The sequence below is a fragment of the Lactuca saligna genome, chromosome 2 (assembly GCF_052625555.1).
Source record: "Lactuca saligna cultivar CGN05327 chromosome 2, ASM5262555v1, whole genome shotgun sequence".
NCBI classification, from domain to species: domain Eukaryota; kingdom Viridiplantae; phylum Streptophyta; class Magnoliopsida; order Asterales; family Asteraceae; genus Lactuca; species Lactuca saligna.
In genome coordinates, this window is record NC_136418.1 from 176,550,552 (window position 1) to 176,567,946 (window position 17,395).

The 17,395-nt window shown below is 37.2% G+C and overlaps 2 pseudogenes across 2 annotated transcripts; one reads left to right on the forward strand and one right to left on the reverse strand.

Moving 5' to 3' along the window:
- Positions 1 to 11,185: 11,185 nt before the first annotated feature.
- Positions 11,186 to 14,628, reverse strand: LOC145032945 (exportin-2 pseudogene; annotated as a pseudogene). 2 transcript variants are annotated; one of them, XR_013677238.1, is made up of 2 exons: positions 14,496 to 14,628; positions 11,186 to 14,364 (listed from the first exon to the last, which is right to left on the reverse strand). The product of XR_013677238.1 is annotated as an exportin-2 pseudogene, transcript variant X1 (transcript). The 2 variants fall into 2 exon arrangements; XR_013677239.1 differs by having other exon boundaries at positions 14,500 to 14,608.
- LOC145030423 (laccase-15-like) lies at positions 14,408 to 16,688 on the forward strand (annotated as a pseudogene).
- Positions 16,689 to 17,395: the final 707 nt, after the last annotated feature.

Consider the following 17,395-nt stretch of genomic DNA (forward strand, 5'->3'; position numbering starts at 1 on the left):
TTGATTTGATTTAGAGCATGGTCCTTTTGGGTTGCCTTCACTCATGTAACTTGACAGGATGATTAGTGGAGAGAGAGTAGAATTTATTTTTTGTCCCTCAACTCATCGAGAGTGTGCCTGAATCCCAACCTAGGCTCTGATACCAACTTGTCTCTCCTCAGTTTGAGTTCCGACACACCCGAGAGTGTTCCTGAATCCCTCAAACCAAGGCTCTGATACCAACTTGTAACCACCCAAAATATTCAAATAATTTTTTTTCATTTAAATATTGAAACCCATGTTCATTAATCATCAATTCCAATTATAAATCATCTCCCAAAAATCCATTACATCGAATAATTATTCAAAAGATTAGAGTGTCCAAAACAAAATGCTGGAGAGTGCATGCTCGCCATCACGCCAAACCCTTTCCTTTGATTCATAAGTACCTTAAACAATCAATAAATTGTAAGCTAATGCTTAGTGAGTTCCCCTTAACGCACCCCATATAAAACCACATGAGTCCATATAAGTCATGCATACAAACATATAAGGATGCCATGGAAACCCTCCATGGTCTTACTCCGGGTGTCATGGGAACCCCCACATGGTCTTAACTAACTGCCATGGGAACCCCCACATAGTCGTGACTAACTGAAATGAGAACCCCCACATGAGTCCATATAAGTCATGCATACAAACATATACGGATGCCATGGAAACCCTCCACGGTCTCACTCCGGGTGCCATGAGAAAATGTAACACCCCGAATTCAAAAGACCTGAAAAGCCTCAAAATCAGGAAGTGACTCATCGAGTAGATGGGTTGACTCGACGAATAGAAGCGGGTTTTGGGGTTGCGAGTTAAGTGACCTACTCGACGAGTTAGGGGACTGACTCGACGAGTTGGTAAAGGTTTGGAAAACCCTAAATTTGGGCATTGTCCCCTATTTAAAGAACATGAGACCTCTCACTCAACCCCTTACTACCCTCTCAAGTCTAAAAACAAAACCCTAGCCACCTAACTTCATTTCTTGAGCTTTGTGAAGATAAAAGTTTACTTGGAGTACACATCTTGGAGGATTGGAAGCAAGGATCAAGGAAGGGAGTGTAGATCCAGCTCTTTGGACTGGGTTGGAAGCTAATAGAAGGTAACATGTTGTTATCTTGAGCATTCATTCGATAGATACCTTCATCTTGAGCTTCATGGCCTTTTCTACCACATTTGTGGCTAGTGATTGCATGGAGCACGGTCTGAAGTTTGCAACTTCAGATTTGGACTATCCAAGGTCCCCAATGCATTAAAGTCTCAAGCTTTTGAGGCTTGAATCCCTCATCCATGGCAAAACCCTTCCTTATAGCTTAGTTTTGACTTTTGGGAATTGTTTATACGTAAAGGTTGAAACATTACGTGGAAAGCATGCTCTAGGAGGCTGGACCTAACTTTGGGAGCGATGGTTGGCTTAAGAAATCGTCTGAGTAGAGTTGTACCTAAGGGGACTCGAAGAGTTGTTCTTTGGACTCGGCGAGTCGGGTCGTGGTTCCCCAATATTTCCTGTTTCTGTGTGAGGTGGTTGAATCTAGAAGAGGACTCAGCCAGTTGGGTTCATTGTGGACCTAAAGATCATCGTACTCAAGGTGTTCAAGGATGGACTCGGCAAGTCCAAGGCAATATCCCTAACTTATGAAGATGGACTCGACGAGTTCAAGGGTGAACTCGACGAGTCAGATGAAAAGTGTCCTGATGTGTTTAAAGGTGAACTCGACGAGTTCAAGGAGAACTCAACGAGTAGGATCGGCGTCCAGAAGTAATATGTGGATTGTAGGACTCGACGAGTTGGTGGGTCAACTCGGCGAGTTGAAGTCAGCTCGGAGCGTTGACTTTGACCGATTGATGGTATTCTAGTCTAAGTGTTATTTTGGGTATTGATAGTTCGGGGAGCCGAAGGATCAACAGTTGAGGAGTTGCCAGTTAACAGTCAGAAATGTTTCAGTCAGTCTTCAACAGTGCGAGGTGAGTCTCCTCACTGTGTGCTTAGGTCTACGGCCACACCCGGGGGTTAGCCTTAGGCACTTATTGTTATATGTTCCTACATGTGTCGGTATGATAGGTCCGAACCAAGGGTTTGATATTGGGGTAAGCCCGAAGTATGTTAGATGATAGTATGTTTCCAGACCGGAAGTCCGATGTTGGGGAAAGCCCGAGGAAGGTTCTTATGTTTTATGTTAGATTATACTTGTTGTCTCTATGATACTTGTATGTGCATGGTAGGGAGGCGAGTGTGGGTGAGGTCCCGCATCTCATCACTAGCTGAGTATGGACGGGGTTCCATATCTTGATATTAGCAGAGTAGGGCGAGGCCCGTGATAGGAAGGGAGTGAGTGTGGGCGGGGGCCCGTATCTCACTACTAGAAGGAGTATGGACAGGGTTTCACAACTTCCCAGTAGTAGACTAGGGGCGGGGCCCAGGTTAGGCGAGGCCTTAGATCAGGGTGCAGTTAGAGTGTGTTTATTTATGTACTAGTATGTTATTTGATTGTATGTATGTGTATAGCGGGCGACGCCCGGAGACAGGCGGGGCCTAAGAGATACATATCTGTATACCAAGTGGGGCTCGATGCCAGGTGGCGCCTGATGTCGGGCGGGGCCTGATGCCGGGCAATACCCGATGCAGCAGGAAAGGGCCCAGTATGTGATTACATGTATGTGGTTATGCGTGTGTGGTATGTGGTAGGATGGGGAACTCACTAAGCTTCATGTTTCCGGTTTTTAGTTTTGGTTTCAGGTACTTCCGGTAGCGGAGGGAAGAGCTCAGGATGATCACATGACACACACCAATAAGTTTAGCCTTAGATGTTTTTACTCTGATAAATTGAACATGTTTTGAAATGATGCAATGATTTGATATATAAAACTTTAGCTATTCTTGAAATGATTTGATACTTATGGTTTTATTAATGTTTTGTCAAGAAATTTTTTGGTCTTGATTTTTGGGATGTTACAAGTTAGTATCAGAGCCTTGGTTTGAGGGATTCGGGCACACTCTCGGGTGTGACTGAACTCAAACTGAGGATTTAGTAAGAAAATTTTCAAAAGAAAATCATTTTTATAAAAAGAAATTTGAAAAGAAAAAGCATTTCAAAAAGGAAAAAAGGACTTTGAAAACAGAAAATGGTGTGGTGCATGCAATCAGCCGAGCTCAAGTATGTTCTCCCAAATTACCCATACAAGTTTATGTTATGATATGATTATGTGATCAGCATGCTAGTTTAGGGCTAAGGATCTAGGAAGGATGCCTTATATGCATGTTATATGTGCTTATTGAGCTGCATGCTAGTATTGGTTAGACAGTGGTAGGTGTCACACCCCAAAACCACGAACGGCGGAAACGTTCAGGGGTGGAGGACGTCATGTACAGTATCACAACAGTGTAATATAATAAACAAGCAACAACATCATCCATTGCATTATAAGTAAAGTTTTAATACATGTGTGTTCTTTCATTGTAGTAAGACACCAAAAATATACAATCAAAATAAAAGACGAGACTTGTCTGCTCCGTCTTCTCAAAACCTGGCCATCGTACCTGTCTACTTTTGACCTAAGAATACAAGTTATTTTGAAAGAGAGTATCAGCTTTAAAGCTGGTGAATTCATAAGTATTTAAGTGTCATTGTCTTGCTTACTAAAAGCTGTTTTAAAAGTCATGAAAACCTTTAAATGAAAATGTTGATGTACATATGAAAAGCCCTAGAAAATCCCTTATTTTCTATCAGTGTGAGATGTAGTCTTCTACCAAGACCCGAATGTTTTGTTATAATGATGTAGTCTTCTACCAAGACTGTAATGTTCTGTAAGTAAAATGATAACTTTTCCTTTATATAAACTAGTACTAAAAGTACTTAGTCTAACTCATCGTTTATGTAAAATTATCACAAAATAAAGTAAACAGGAAAAAGTACTAATGTAAGTGTTATCCCGAGGTACTAGGGCTAACACGACATATATAACCTAATGAACATCCGAAGATTGTTCAATTGTCCTCTGTAGCAGCAGCAGGGCGGAGGAAGGGTTAGTCCCGTAAAGGTACTCCTAGTATAAGTAATAACCTAATGATCATCCGAAGATTTTCATCTCATCCTCTGTTGCAACAGCAGGATGGAGGAATGGTTAGTTCCGATATCAATCTATCTATTATAAGTGATAACCTTAGACATCCTTAGATGTTCATCACCCACTGTTGCTGACAGCTGGGTTCCGGAATGGTTAGTCCCGTCCATATATCCCGAGGTACTAGGGATAGGGTCCCGTCTAGATATCTCGAGGTACTAGGGATAAGGTCCTGTCTAGATATCCCGAGGTACTAGGGATAGGCAGGAAGATTTACACAGAAGGTACTAATAAATCATCCTCGCAATTCGAGATACAAGTATTTATGTTAATATACACAGGTAAATGTATCTACGTAAAGGTACTCATGTAATGTGTTCATGTAAGTGTATTCATGTATCATGTAAGCATATGTAAACGTACTCATGTATCATGTAATCATATGTAAATGTACTCATGTATCAGGTAATGTACTGGTATAGACTCATGAATGAACTGACTCTTGTGTGATTCCTTGTAATAGGAATATTGTTTGATATCATTCAAATTATCCTTATGATAATTTATTGAAAGGTAATTGGTTGCTCAAGTAAGTTTATACACTCTTACTACTCAAGGGTGTGGGAAACTAAATGAAAGATGTAAACTATAACATCAATACACACACACACACACACACACACACATATATATATATATATATATATAATAAGTGTACATGCATAGTTTAGTTCAAGAATGAAAAATGGTTTTGTAAGACATCCAAGGGTTTTTGAACAAACATAACAGTGACTTGATGTCATTTTGATAAACCTTTCAAAAGTAATACATTTGATAACAAAGTATTTTAAAGATAGAAAACCATTTCATGCATCACATTTTGTAGTATGTGAAATCCGTTGAATGAAAACACAGTTATAAAATACATACAGATGATTTAATAACATGCTGTTTACTACTTCTATTCCCCCCCCCCCCCATTAAAGCATTTAAAATCATTTAAAACATTGATTAGGGGTATGAACTCACCTGTAGATGGTGATTGGGATGAACTGAACGGTATAGGATTTCTAGGTGTCAAGCGAGGACTTGTACACACACTACAATCCTAATGAACATATAATCACACATATATGCATTCAATTAGTCTTAAATCACTAATTGATAATGTTAAGACATCCTAGACATAATAAACACTTTATATAAGTGTTTTAAGCCCTAAGGATTGCATCTAAGCTATTGTGGGACAAGGCACTTGTGTTTAGGGTTCCAAAGGACCCCATATGTGAGTTTACTCCCCATATACCATCACACATGGAGTTTACGGTTGTAAACTCTTGAGTTTACAGTCGTAAACTCCTAACCATGGGGGTATTGTGTGTTTTGAAGTCCTAAATGATTCCTAGAATTATTCCAACTTGGTGGTTCAATTCTTGAAAGGGTTTAAGGCCTAGAAACACTTCCTAGAGGAGTTTACGGCCCCAAGGCCATTTCCTTTGGAGTTACGGCCGTAAACTCCCTTGGAATGGTGTTTTTGTTGTTTTCAAGTCTCTTGCATATGAAGGATAGGTTCTAGACTTTTACCTAAAGCATATGAAGGCATTTGGCACACTTTGGTGCCCTTCAATCATGTTTACGGCCCATGAACCATGTCATGGCCGTAAACTCATTTTGAAATGTGTTATTGATGTGTTTAAGTAATGAATTAAGTTTGGTATGCATTAAGTCAAAATTAATTGAATAGAATTGTGGGGATTGTTAATACCTTCGTGTGCATATAAAGATCTTTGAAAACGTGTTTAAAATGAAAACATTATGATTATTTGAAGTTGGAATGAAATATGTGAAAACCCATCACCACGTCATCGTGAGAAAGTCACCATGGCGCAGTGGTTGTGCAACCCAAGCCCATAAAATTATGGTTTTCATTATGTTTAAAGACATTGTTCTGTGTTTTAGGTTATTTTCATCCTCCATCACATCAAGAGCTCCTTATGAGCCAACCCTAGCCTCCTTTTTCACAACTTTGAGCCTCTTATCTCTCCTGTTATCCATTTTGTGTGATTTTGGTGATTTCGGGAATGAAGTTTCTTGCAAGATTGAGGATTGGGCCTTGGGCTTGAGTCAAGCTAAGATAGGGGTAAAGTAGTCTTTTACCCCAAGTATGGACTTATGGTTATGAGTTGGAACCCAATTATTAATTGGGTGTTATTTTGATATTGACAGATCGGGAATTTGTCATCTAGCAGCTATGGTTTTGTCAACAGGACTTCAGCAGTGTGAGGTGAGTTTTCCTTCCAGTAGGAACGGGTCTACGGCCACAATGCCGACCCGTTTAGTTAGCGGTAGTTCCAGACCACGGTCTGATGCAGTAGTTAGATTGCTTGATGTCTTTGTGATTCAAGCGTGTTTTGTGTTATGTGTTTCGGACCCTCGTCCGATACAGTATGCAGTATATGTGTTCATGCTAGTTGATATGTTTATGCTATGTTATGTTCAGTTAGTTCCGAACTTCGGTCTGATGCAGTTTCCGGACTTCGGTCCGATGCAGAGGGCAAGGCCCTGGTTAGTTTCCGGACTTTGGTCCGATGCAGTTTCCGGATTTCGGTCCGATGTAGTGGGCAAGGCCCAGTATGTGTTTTATATGTTATTGTATGGTATGTGCTAGTTTGGGGGAGCTCACTAACTTTGTGTTTACAGTGTTCAGGTACTCAGTTTTCAAAAGAGGAGCTCGGGAAGATTGCAGTGCACACACCATTTGTTCAGCCTGGGATGTTTATACTCTGATATACTTGACAGTTGTTATAATATTTTGAGATACATTGCTTATGATTTTCATATGAGTTTTATCGACTATGGTTTTTATTATTAAATCAAACGAAATTTTCAGACTGTGTTTTTGGGATGTTTCAAATAATGTTATCTAAGTGATATAAGCTCCTGAATTGTATTTTAGAGCCAAAAGGGGTAAAATGAGAAAAAGTGATATTGTTGAATCTTTGTATGTATTAATGAATTAAGTTTGGTATGCATTAAGTCAAAATTAATTGAATAGAATTGTGGGGATTGTTAATACCTTCGTGTGCATATAAAGATCTTTGAAAACGTGTTTAAAATGAAAACATTATGATTGTTTGAAGTTGGAATGAAATATGTGAAAACCCGTCACCACGTCATGGTGAGAAAGTCACCATGGCGCGGTGGTTGTGCAACCCAAGCCCATAAAATTATGGTTTTCATTATATTTAAAGACATTGTTCCGTGTTTTAGGTCATTTTCATCCTCCATCACATCAAGAGCTCCTTATGAGCCAACCCTAGCCTCCCTTTTCACAACTTTGAGCCTCTTATCTCTCCTCTTATCCATCATATTTATGTGATTTTGGTGATTTCGGGAATGAAGTTTCTTGCAAGATTGAGTATTGGAGCTTTGCATCAGAAGATCTTCATTCACATTCTGGACCTTTGTAAGTCACAAAGTTCCATGCTTTATTGAGTTTTACCTTTGGATCTATGATTATCTTGTGTTTTGGGTTCAATTATGATGTTTTGGTCTCAAGATCTTTTTCCCCTTGGAGTTTGATGAACGCTAGAACTTCTAATTAATACATTTAGATTCTTGACCTTTGTCAATGAAGATATGGGGTTGTTTTGTGTCCATGCACAAGCTATGGCCTTTTTGTGAGGTTTTGGACTTAGGGTTTTAGATCTTAGCTTATTGTGATGTCCTATTGTATAAAGTTGAAAACTTTATCCATTAAGACCCTTAGAAGAATCAGATATGAGCCTTTGATCTCTGAAGGTTAAGGATTAGGTGCTTAATCCATTAAGTTGTTTTGGAAGCTCACCACAGTGCGGTGAGTAGTGTCACGACGCGTGGGCAGGTTTCAGTCATGTCTATTTTTTCACTTTGTTGCCACGGTACGGTCATGGGGTTTGCCATAGTTTAGGTTGTGAATTATTTAGGTGGTTCATGTAGTTGATTCTTTAGGATTTCAAGTAGTCGGACTCATTTATTGATTCGAATGAGTCTTTTCACTATACTATGTAGTATGCTAGATTGTCTTTGTGACTTTTGCATGAGAAACTATGGGAGGACCATAGCAATTGTATGAAAGACTATAGGAGGACCACAACAATTGTATGAAATACTTTGGGAGGACCATATCAATTCTATGAAAGACTATGGGAAGACCGTAGTAGTTGTATGAAAGACTATGGGAGGACCATAGTGAGAGGACCATAGCAGGAAAGACTATAGGAGGAGTGCAGCAACGAAAGTGATTGTAAGACTGTGGGAGGACCATAACATTCACATAGGTTGAAACAAACTCGTTGGCTGAAATAGGTTGTAATGTTATATATTTGGTATCTTGGGGCACTCACTAAGATTTGTGCTTACGGTTGTAAGTTTAAATGTTGCTTGTCTTTTTGGCAGTACGGGAAGAGCAATGTGTGATTGCATCGCATTTGCTGTTATGTTTTCAAGATGTTCCACATTATAATATTAATACTCTAATTTATGTTTTCGAAATAATTGAGTATTGATTTTATGAATGAATGGCATGGTTTACTTTGATTTTAAAATTAAAATTTTGGTTTGAAATTTGGGACGTTATGGAGAAAAAGTTGGTTGACATTGGCCTTCACCACATGGATAACTAGTTAATTTATCATTAGATGTTATGGTGCAATACTTGTGATTTAATATAACTTGGCTATAATGATTTATAAGCATAAAATACCTTGACTCTTCTTTGTTGTTAAAATGGCTAGAGAAGCTTATAACATATTTTCTTAGTTAAAGTCACAAATCAATGAAGCATATAATTTATGAAAATCAACTAGAATTAAGATTTAAGAACCACCAAAACTCAAAATGATATCAATATGCTTTCATTACCATTATGGATGAAATACTTTCATGATTTAAGTGAAATGAAAACAAATATAAACTATTTGTTGCTAGCTAATTTGAAGATCTATTACTTAAACAAGAAATTAGTCAATTAATTAAACATTCTTATATCTAAACTCATGATTAAAGAAAAATAAACATAAAAAGATGTTTATACTTGCATTAACTTCAACTACAAGTTCATAGACAATATCCATGGGTTAAACCAACATCAACCAAATATTAACTTACCTAACATGGCTAAGTTTAAGCAAAAGAAAAAGAGTTTAGAAATACCCAACATTAGTTCAAAATGAAAAGATATGAAGAATGATGTTCTTCTACGTGTTCTTCAAGCTCCAAGGATACTCCCAAAACTCTAGGGAATTGGTCTTCAAAATCTGATCAAAAGTTCTCTAAAAAAAAGTCACCAACCTTCGCGTAAATAACAGTCACAAGGGAAATAAGAAAATACCCCGTGCGAGTTCACGCGGACTGGGAAGGGGACTCACGCGGACCACGTGAGTCACTCAGTTTTGTTGGTGAATTGCGTCTTCAAGCCTTCTTTACTCTGCATGTTTCCTTGTCATTTTTATACGGCTCTTCTCTACCGGCTATAGAGGACCCAAATGCTTCTAAGATGCTCAAAGACAAGCGCAACTTGCATTTTAATTATTCCTCAGCGCAAAGCCCAAAATCTTCATATCTATATAGATCAACTAGCTGATTTTTTTCACATTTGCTTCTAAACTCCAATCACCACGAGCCCATTTATCTTCAAGCTTCTTTAGCCAAAGTCCAAATGCACCAAATTCAAGTCCGAATTTTTTTGCAATCCCGCTACAGGCTAGTCTTCTAAAAATCTGAACTTTGCTCCATGCTAGTCTTCTAAAAATATAAAACTAAACACAGACTAGAAAGTTTCTGATATAGATAAAAAACAAGAAAAAAGAAAATATGTATGATGATTAACCAAAAATAAAATAAACTATATTAAAATAAACTATTAAAAGAAATAAATAAAAATACAAATATCACCCCTTTCTCCCTAGAACACCATAGTCCGTCTCTTGCACCATCACCTTCCACCCCATACCTGGAGTTGAAAGCCAATCTAAAATCAATTTTATCATTTAAGTCTTGAAATGAGATATCATATTTATATTATAACTTAAATAAGATATCGAACTCAAACATTAAAACAAAAATCAGTTATAAACTCTAAAATCCAAATTGAAACAAAAACTATACATGGAGCAAGACTTGAAATTAGATTTATGTAGACTCACAAAATTGAAATCAAATACTCAGTATCACGAATTTATGCAGCAAAACGTGAAATTAGATAGAAATTTATACAACAACTAATACTTGAAAATTCAAAATATGTACCTTGTACTAAAGTAAAATAGAAACTAAAATAATTTTAATTGAGACCGGCATTGGTTAGTGGTCAGATTAGATTGCCGATGATGATCGGCACACAGTCATTTGGTGACGGAGGCTGTTGGCGATTGCTTGATGACAGAGACCAGATACACTGTTTACTTGATGATGGAGAGTGAAAGTAGACACGATCGGGCATGCAATGGTCGGGTTGACAAGCCTTAGTCATGAGTCAGAAGCGACGAAGATCGTCTTGACAACAAGGCATGCAAATGTCGTCGTGAGTCGCAGGCTTTCAGCGACATTTAGGTCAAAAGGGGTAATTTTGGGGTTCCATCATTGATGGAGTGATAGGTGGAGAGGGAGAGGAAAGAGATACAGCTTGAAGATAGGGGAGGGAGGAGATTAAGGTGAGGAGATGAAGATTAAAAGGTGCATATTAGAAGGGGCAAGAGAGAGGGAAGCGAGGGGAATGAGTTTTGGGTGGTGAACGATATGATTGTTTTAATAAATATATTTTCTAATTAACAAATAAATAATAAAAATTCTAAATATAAAATTATAAGGGTAAAAATATCTTTTTATGTTTATTAAAGCCTAAATGCAGAATAAAATAAAGTTTAATGAATCATCCGAGTTAAAAAAATTAACTAAAAACCAAACAAACAGATTATCCCAAACCAAACAAACAGATTATCCCAAACCATCATTTGTACAATTTACTCAAAAATCATTAAACGATATGTCATTATGGATTTTTAGAGACTTAACCACTTTTTATCGTTCTCTGCATATATTAACAAAAGCAATGGCAGAAAAAAGAAGGCAACATGCACGGCCAGCGTTGAATTTTACATTAATATCCGTAATATTAAAATGTTAAGAGAAGGCATACTAAAAGGCTAATATTTGTTCAAACAGACTCGAGAATAATAAGATACGATTTCAATATATATATACACTTAGTGATAGTAGTTGAGCTTATAATAGCAAACAAATCATGAGTCTGATTGATACTTCAGTTCATGCTAGGGCAATATTGTAGGAATTGCATAGCTTGACAAGTGCAGCTTGATTAGGTGGAGAAAGATGTTTGGTAATAACCACGGGGAATTTCCCACTGAAATCAGAAGAGAGATTTGCAGGAAAAGCTACAAAAAACTGTTTCGGATCCTGGATTTCCTCCAAAGGATCCTCCTCTTTTTTATCACCAGCATTTCGAAGACGAACAAATCTGGATCCTGGATAACCAGTTAAATCTGGTTCATCCTCATCCTCAACTCTTTCCTCCTTTGGCAGTGGCAATGAGAGAAGAAGAGTAACAATGGCATCCAACAACTTCCCCCAAAGCTCCTCAGCTGCAGGATCCAACAGTGATGCTGATTCATAAAGCAGTTTAGTTGATGCAACTGCACTCAGCTTAGCCTCCATGTACCCGGTTATGGTCTTCAGATTGGGTATCCAAAACTCACCCAAAATCACATGGAATAAATCCGCCTTAACAGAATTTATCGAGTCCACAAGAGTTTGTACCCCATGCTTCACCAAAAACAGAGACATAAATACGATCACACACCTAACAAGTCTTGGGGTTTTGCTATTTTGAAGGCGAGTGAGCACTGGAGCCCAGATGTGGTTCATGTATTCTGCTATAACACCATACTCATAACTCTCAATCACTGTGTTGAGAAGATGAAATCCTTCTTCTTCTGTGTCGGGTGAAGACACGAGTTTGTTGATTTTCCCAACCACAGATGCTAATCTCTTTTTCCCGTTAAGAAGCAGCTCATCGGGTGCTTGGTGAATAAACGACTGAAGCAAACAAACAAGGGCCGGGACATTTGCAGACTCTTCCCACAAAGCAGGTCCTAATAACATGTCATCAAATATCTCCATGTAGACTGGGGGTAGAGGAGGTCTGTTTAAAACCACAAGTTGAGCCAACAACTGAAAAGCATAAGGATACAACTCTCTTACTTTTCCACCCAATATCCTCCGAAAGATGCGTAAAATGAAGGCACGGAAGTCAGTAACAAGCGAAGGGTTCTTTTGGCATGCTCTTTTTGCAAGAGTAGCAACTGCCTCAAATAGAAAATGATTAAACACCAGGGTTTTAGGGCCACGGCCACAGACCCGGGTAAGAGCTTTGGTCAGGTAAATAATACAGTGTGAGACCATCCCATAAGATAGAACAGCCATCTGAAGAACACGATTGATACACCTCACTATATACTCATTCTCCTCTAAGAAAGAGGCCTTCTCTAATGCATCAAAAAGATTATAAAGCAAGTCTTCATGAATGGGATGGATGTCCATTGATGTGTATCTTCCTTCTTGTAGTCCATTGTCATCTTCGTCTTTCACAATTAAAAGCTTCTCGATAGAGATGGCAGCATACGAATGAACCACGTTCATATCTGAACCAACATATCGGACCACCTCACCAAGAAGAGGCAATGCTACATGTTTAGGAATCAAGACACGGAACACTGTGAAAAACCTCAATGCAGCTGCCTTCAACATTGGGAAACCATTCACGTCTTTACTCTGTAATTCTGGGACAATAACTGATCTGAAGAAACTTTCAACATCAACAACATCATTGCTTGAGACTGAACCAAGAGAGACAACCAAGTAGATGGCACACTCCTTATACTTCCAATTAGCAGTTGGGTTTTCAGTAAACAGTGCCAAGCAATTGTGTATCTGTGTTGAGACACACTCGGTGATTTTCTCTTTGTAATTTCCGGCAATACCCTTGAGAAGCTCACACACAATTCGCCTTCTTGTATCAAGGTCATTCCCTTCCATGTCTCTCTTTATAAACTGCACATAATTCTTCTCAAAGAGTTCTTCATCTTCATCCCTTAACATCACATTTGGAATAACAATATTCTGAATAATCTGCTGCAATATATCATTGCCAGCAAACAATTCATGGTGAACACTCTTGCTGACAGTGCTCAACAATTTGACGCCAGTCACGGTAAACCGATCAGATGCTGATGCAGCAACAAGGAGACTACAAACAGCTTCTACAAAGTCACTCACGTGTTTTTGCAAAAGTTCCTCCTTTTTATCCATGTAGAGGCTTATGTTTTCACATACAGCTGCTCGTAACTCATCAACAAGTGAAACACAGTCTGCATCGCCACCATCCTCTATACCTGGGTACCTCTCTCTGAGATAATTCTTAAACTCATTCATCCATTCATCTGCCTTATCCTCGAATTTTTCAGGCACATCCAAAACATTGAGCGAATAGAATATTCTACAACAGAGCCTTCGTGCTTCAAGTAACTGCCGGAGGGTTGCAACAGACCCAACAGCAGCAGCAGCATTTATCTTCCTTGAAATACTCTCAACAGTACTCAGCAACGGTGTGGCAAAGTTATCCGAGCAGTATATCAAATCAAGCATTATGTTATTCCTCTTAGGCTGATACCGAAATTTCTTGAACAAAGAATTAAACCCACAACAGAATCTCTTAAACAGAGAACAAACAATAGCAAGGATACTGTTGACAGAAGTAAAATCATTTGAATTGATAGCCATTTCAAGACTGGACTCTAATTCAGGAAGCAAAGCCTGCCAAAACTCAGGAAAATCATGGTCTCCAATCACAGCTATGGCTTCGCTAAGCTCGTCCTGGATTTTCCGGGTGGCGGAGAGCATAACAGGCACTATTAGAGTCCTAATTTTCTCTTTTTCACCATCGGGAATATGGATGTCAGATGAGGACACCCACCGGGTTTTAAGATGGTTCTTAAAGTTAACAGCAGCCAATTGGCGGGTCTGCTCGTCAATGGAAGGTTCAGCAACCAGGCGAAGAACGGCAAGGCTGTAGTTAGGGGTATCGGCGGAGTAGGATAACTTTTCATCAGCATGGCGGCGGAGTTCGGGTTGAGGGAAGAGTGTATCGAGGAAAGATTGCGACATAAACTGTGGTGTTTGTGGATTCCAATCCATCTAGGGTTTACAAGATTAAAGAGCCTGAAAATCAGAAGTATATTATAAAGATCTACTGAGATTTCAAATGGTGATAGGTACTAGGGATCGAAATCTGGAAAGAAACCAAAAATAAATAAATAAATAAATAAATAAATAAATAAGAAAAACCGCACCTGCCTTGGAAGAAAAGATCAATTTGAAGCGCTGAAGATGGCGAAGAACGAAGAAAGTAAAAGAGGGGCGAAGGAATTTTTAGGTTTTTATCGATCAAAAGAGATTGGGTAAATTTCTTAGACACCTCCAAACTTTTATATATAATAAACCCTATGTCGAGTTTCCCATCATCCTAGATTTTTCTCTCATTTTAATATTAATCTTTTAGCTTATTTTTAAATGTGTGAATCTTGTTTAATTATAAACTAAAAAATGATAGAAAAACGATTGTAAGGCTAACTGTAATATATTGAAATATATATAGGTGAATGGTTTCGGTTAGATGTTGAAGCTTTGTTACTAGACTTCATGAGAACTGGAGGGGACCCTAACTCATCTGATGTTTTAACTATCAACGGACAACCCGGTGATCTTTACCCTTGCTCTAGTGCAGGTTGGTTTCCATTTCTTTCGTGTTATCATTAATGTTTTAATCAAGCTGATCACATTTTGTGTTTAAATATATATATATATATATATATATATATATATATATATATATATATATATATATATATATAAACAAATTTCTTTTTATTATCTATGTTTTCAGAAACAACAAAGTTCATTGTTGAACAAGGAAAGACATATATGCTCCGAATGTTCAATGCCGCTATGAATCTCTTTATGTTTTGGGCGATTGGAGACCATGAAGTTACTATTGTAGGAACCGATGGTGCATACACCCAACCACTAAAAAGCGACTACGTGACCATCTCTCCTGGCCAAACCATTGATCTCTTATTCACAGCTAACCAACCAATAGGTCAATATTACATTGCGGCTAAACCCTATAATAGCCAACCAGCGATTAGTTTCGATAACACCACCACCACAGCCATTATCGAGTACAAAGGCTACAAAAAATCTTCAAGGAAACCAATTTCCCCCATCTTCCTAAGGTTAATAGTACCAGTGCATCTGTTAACTTCACTGGTAGCCTTAGGAGTTTAGCTAGTCATGCTCATCCTATTGATGTTCCATTGAAGATCACACATAACTTCTTGTTCACCATCTCGTTGAACACAGTGTCATGTGCTGATAACACATGTTTAGGACCAAGGGGCTTGAGGTTTGCAGCAAGTGTAAACAACATAACGTTTCATTCACCAAATATTTCTATACTTGATGCTTACTATGGACGTTTTAACTTCACCGCGAATAATTTAAATAATTTGTTGGAGACTCCATTGAATGCTACAGAGGTGAAAGTACTTGAGTACAACGATACGGTAGAATTAGTGTTTCAAGGAACAAACTTGGTTGGAGGAATTGGTCATCCAATGCATTTGCATGGACATAGTTTTTATGTTGTTGGATGGGGATTTGGCAACTTTAATAGGAGTAAGGATACTTTGAATTATAATCTTGTTGATCCTCCTCTTCAACAGACCATTGCAGTTCCTAAAAATGGTTGGACTGCCATTAGATTCAAGGCTGATAACCCTGGTGAGATTAATTCCTTAAATACTATATATGAAGCATGAACATTGATCATATAATAATAACTACATTTCATCTAAATATCATAGTATTAAATTACTCATCAAGTCCACATTAGCTTATTTTGGATACATTATTTATGTTTATATATATTATTTATAAAGGTAAGGAGATAACATATCATTTTGATCATTAGTTATAAATTTAACCATACATGCATCATTCTTCACAAATATATATATATATATATATATATATATATATATATATATATATTTTAAAATTAAATGATAAAAAAAAAAGATATTTTGGATATATAGATGTTGAAAATCTTCGTTTCAATTCAACTTTACATGTTTAAAAAGATAGAATTAATAAAATAGTTAAATCAGGTGAAATAACAAAATGTTTGGTTTTCATTTAATTTAATAGACTAAACTCAACCAACTTCTTTAAGTATTAAATAAATATTATATTGAACTTGTACAAAGTTATATAATGTGACAATTCATTAAACTTTATAGAGTTCAAAGAGTTACCATAGCCCTTAGGCTAATTAATCATTTTTTCTTAGAGGAGTATGGTTAATGCATTGTCATCTCGAGTGTCATATAAGTTGGGGAATGGAGGCGGTGTTCATTACAGAGAATGGTAGCAGGTTAGGGGAATCGATGTTGCCACCGCCTCTAAATAGGCCATCCTGCACTTAAAACATCATATATATTATATGAATAATTTTCTTTTTCTCCTTTTCATTTTAGTTATACATTTGCATGTTGACTTCAATTATTGTTTCAGTGTGTATATGTAGAAGATAGAATAATAATCGATGGAGGCCTATGTTCCAATGTTATACAAACTAAACGAACTTTATGACTTTATGCTCTCAGTTTAAGTTTGTTAAAAAAAAAAACATTTGTTAGTGGATTTATTATGTGTAAAAGGAAAGAAAATAGCTAGTTTAATAATATAAAGATACCATCTATTGTTGGTAATAACTCCAAGATGGAAGATGTATTGTATCTTTTAAATTCTATGAAATATAAAATAATTTAAGGGTTTATTCTTTGCTTTAAAAGATTTATCAATATTTAATTTGTTACTTATTTATAAAATTAAAATTAGAATACCCAATGATCTCCGAAATATATATATATATATATATATATATATATATATATATATATATATATATATATATATATATATATATATAGGTGGGTTTAATTGAGAAAATAAAAAAGGTTGAGAATGGGGGAATCATTCTCAGCCACTCATTTAATCTAAACATAAAAGACACGGTGGCAAACTTGTAAATATCGTAATAACCTTCAATCTCAAATACGTAACTATAGAGAATTTGATAATTGTTCGTTCATCATCAAAATTTTTCCTCCAACCTTCAATAATCATCCAA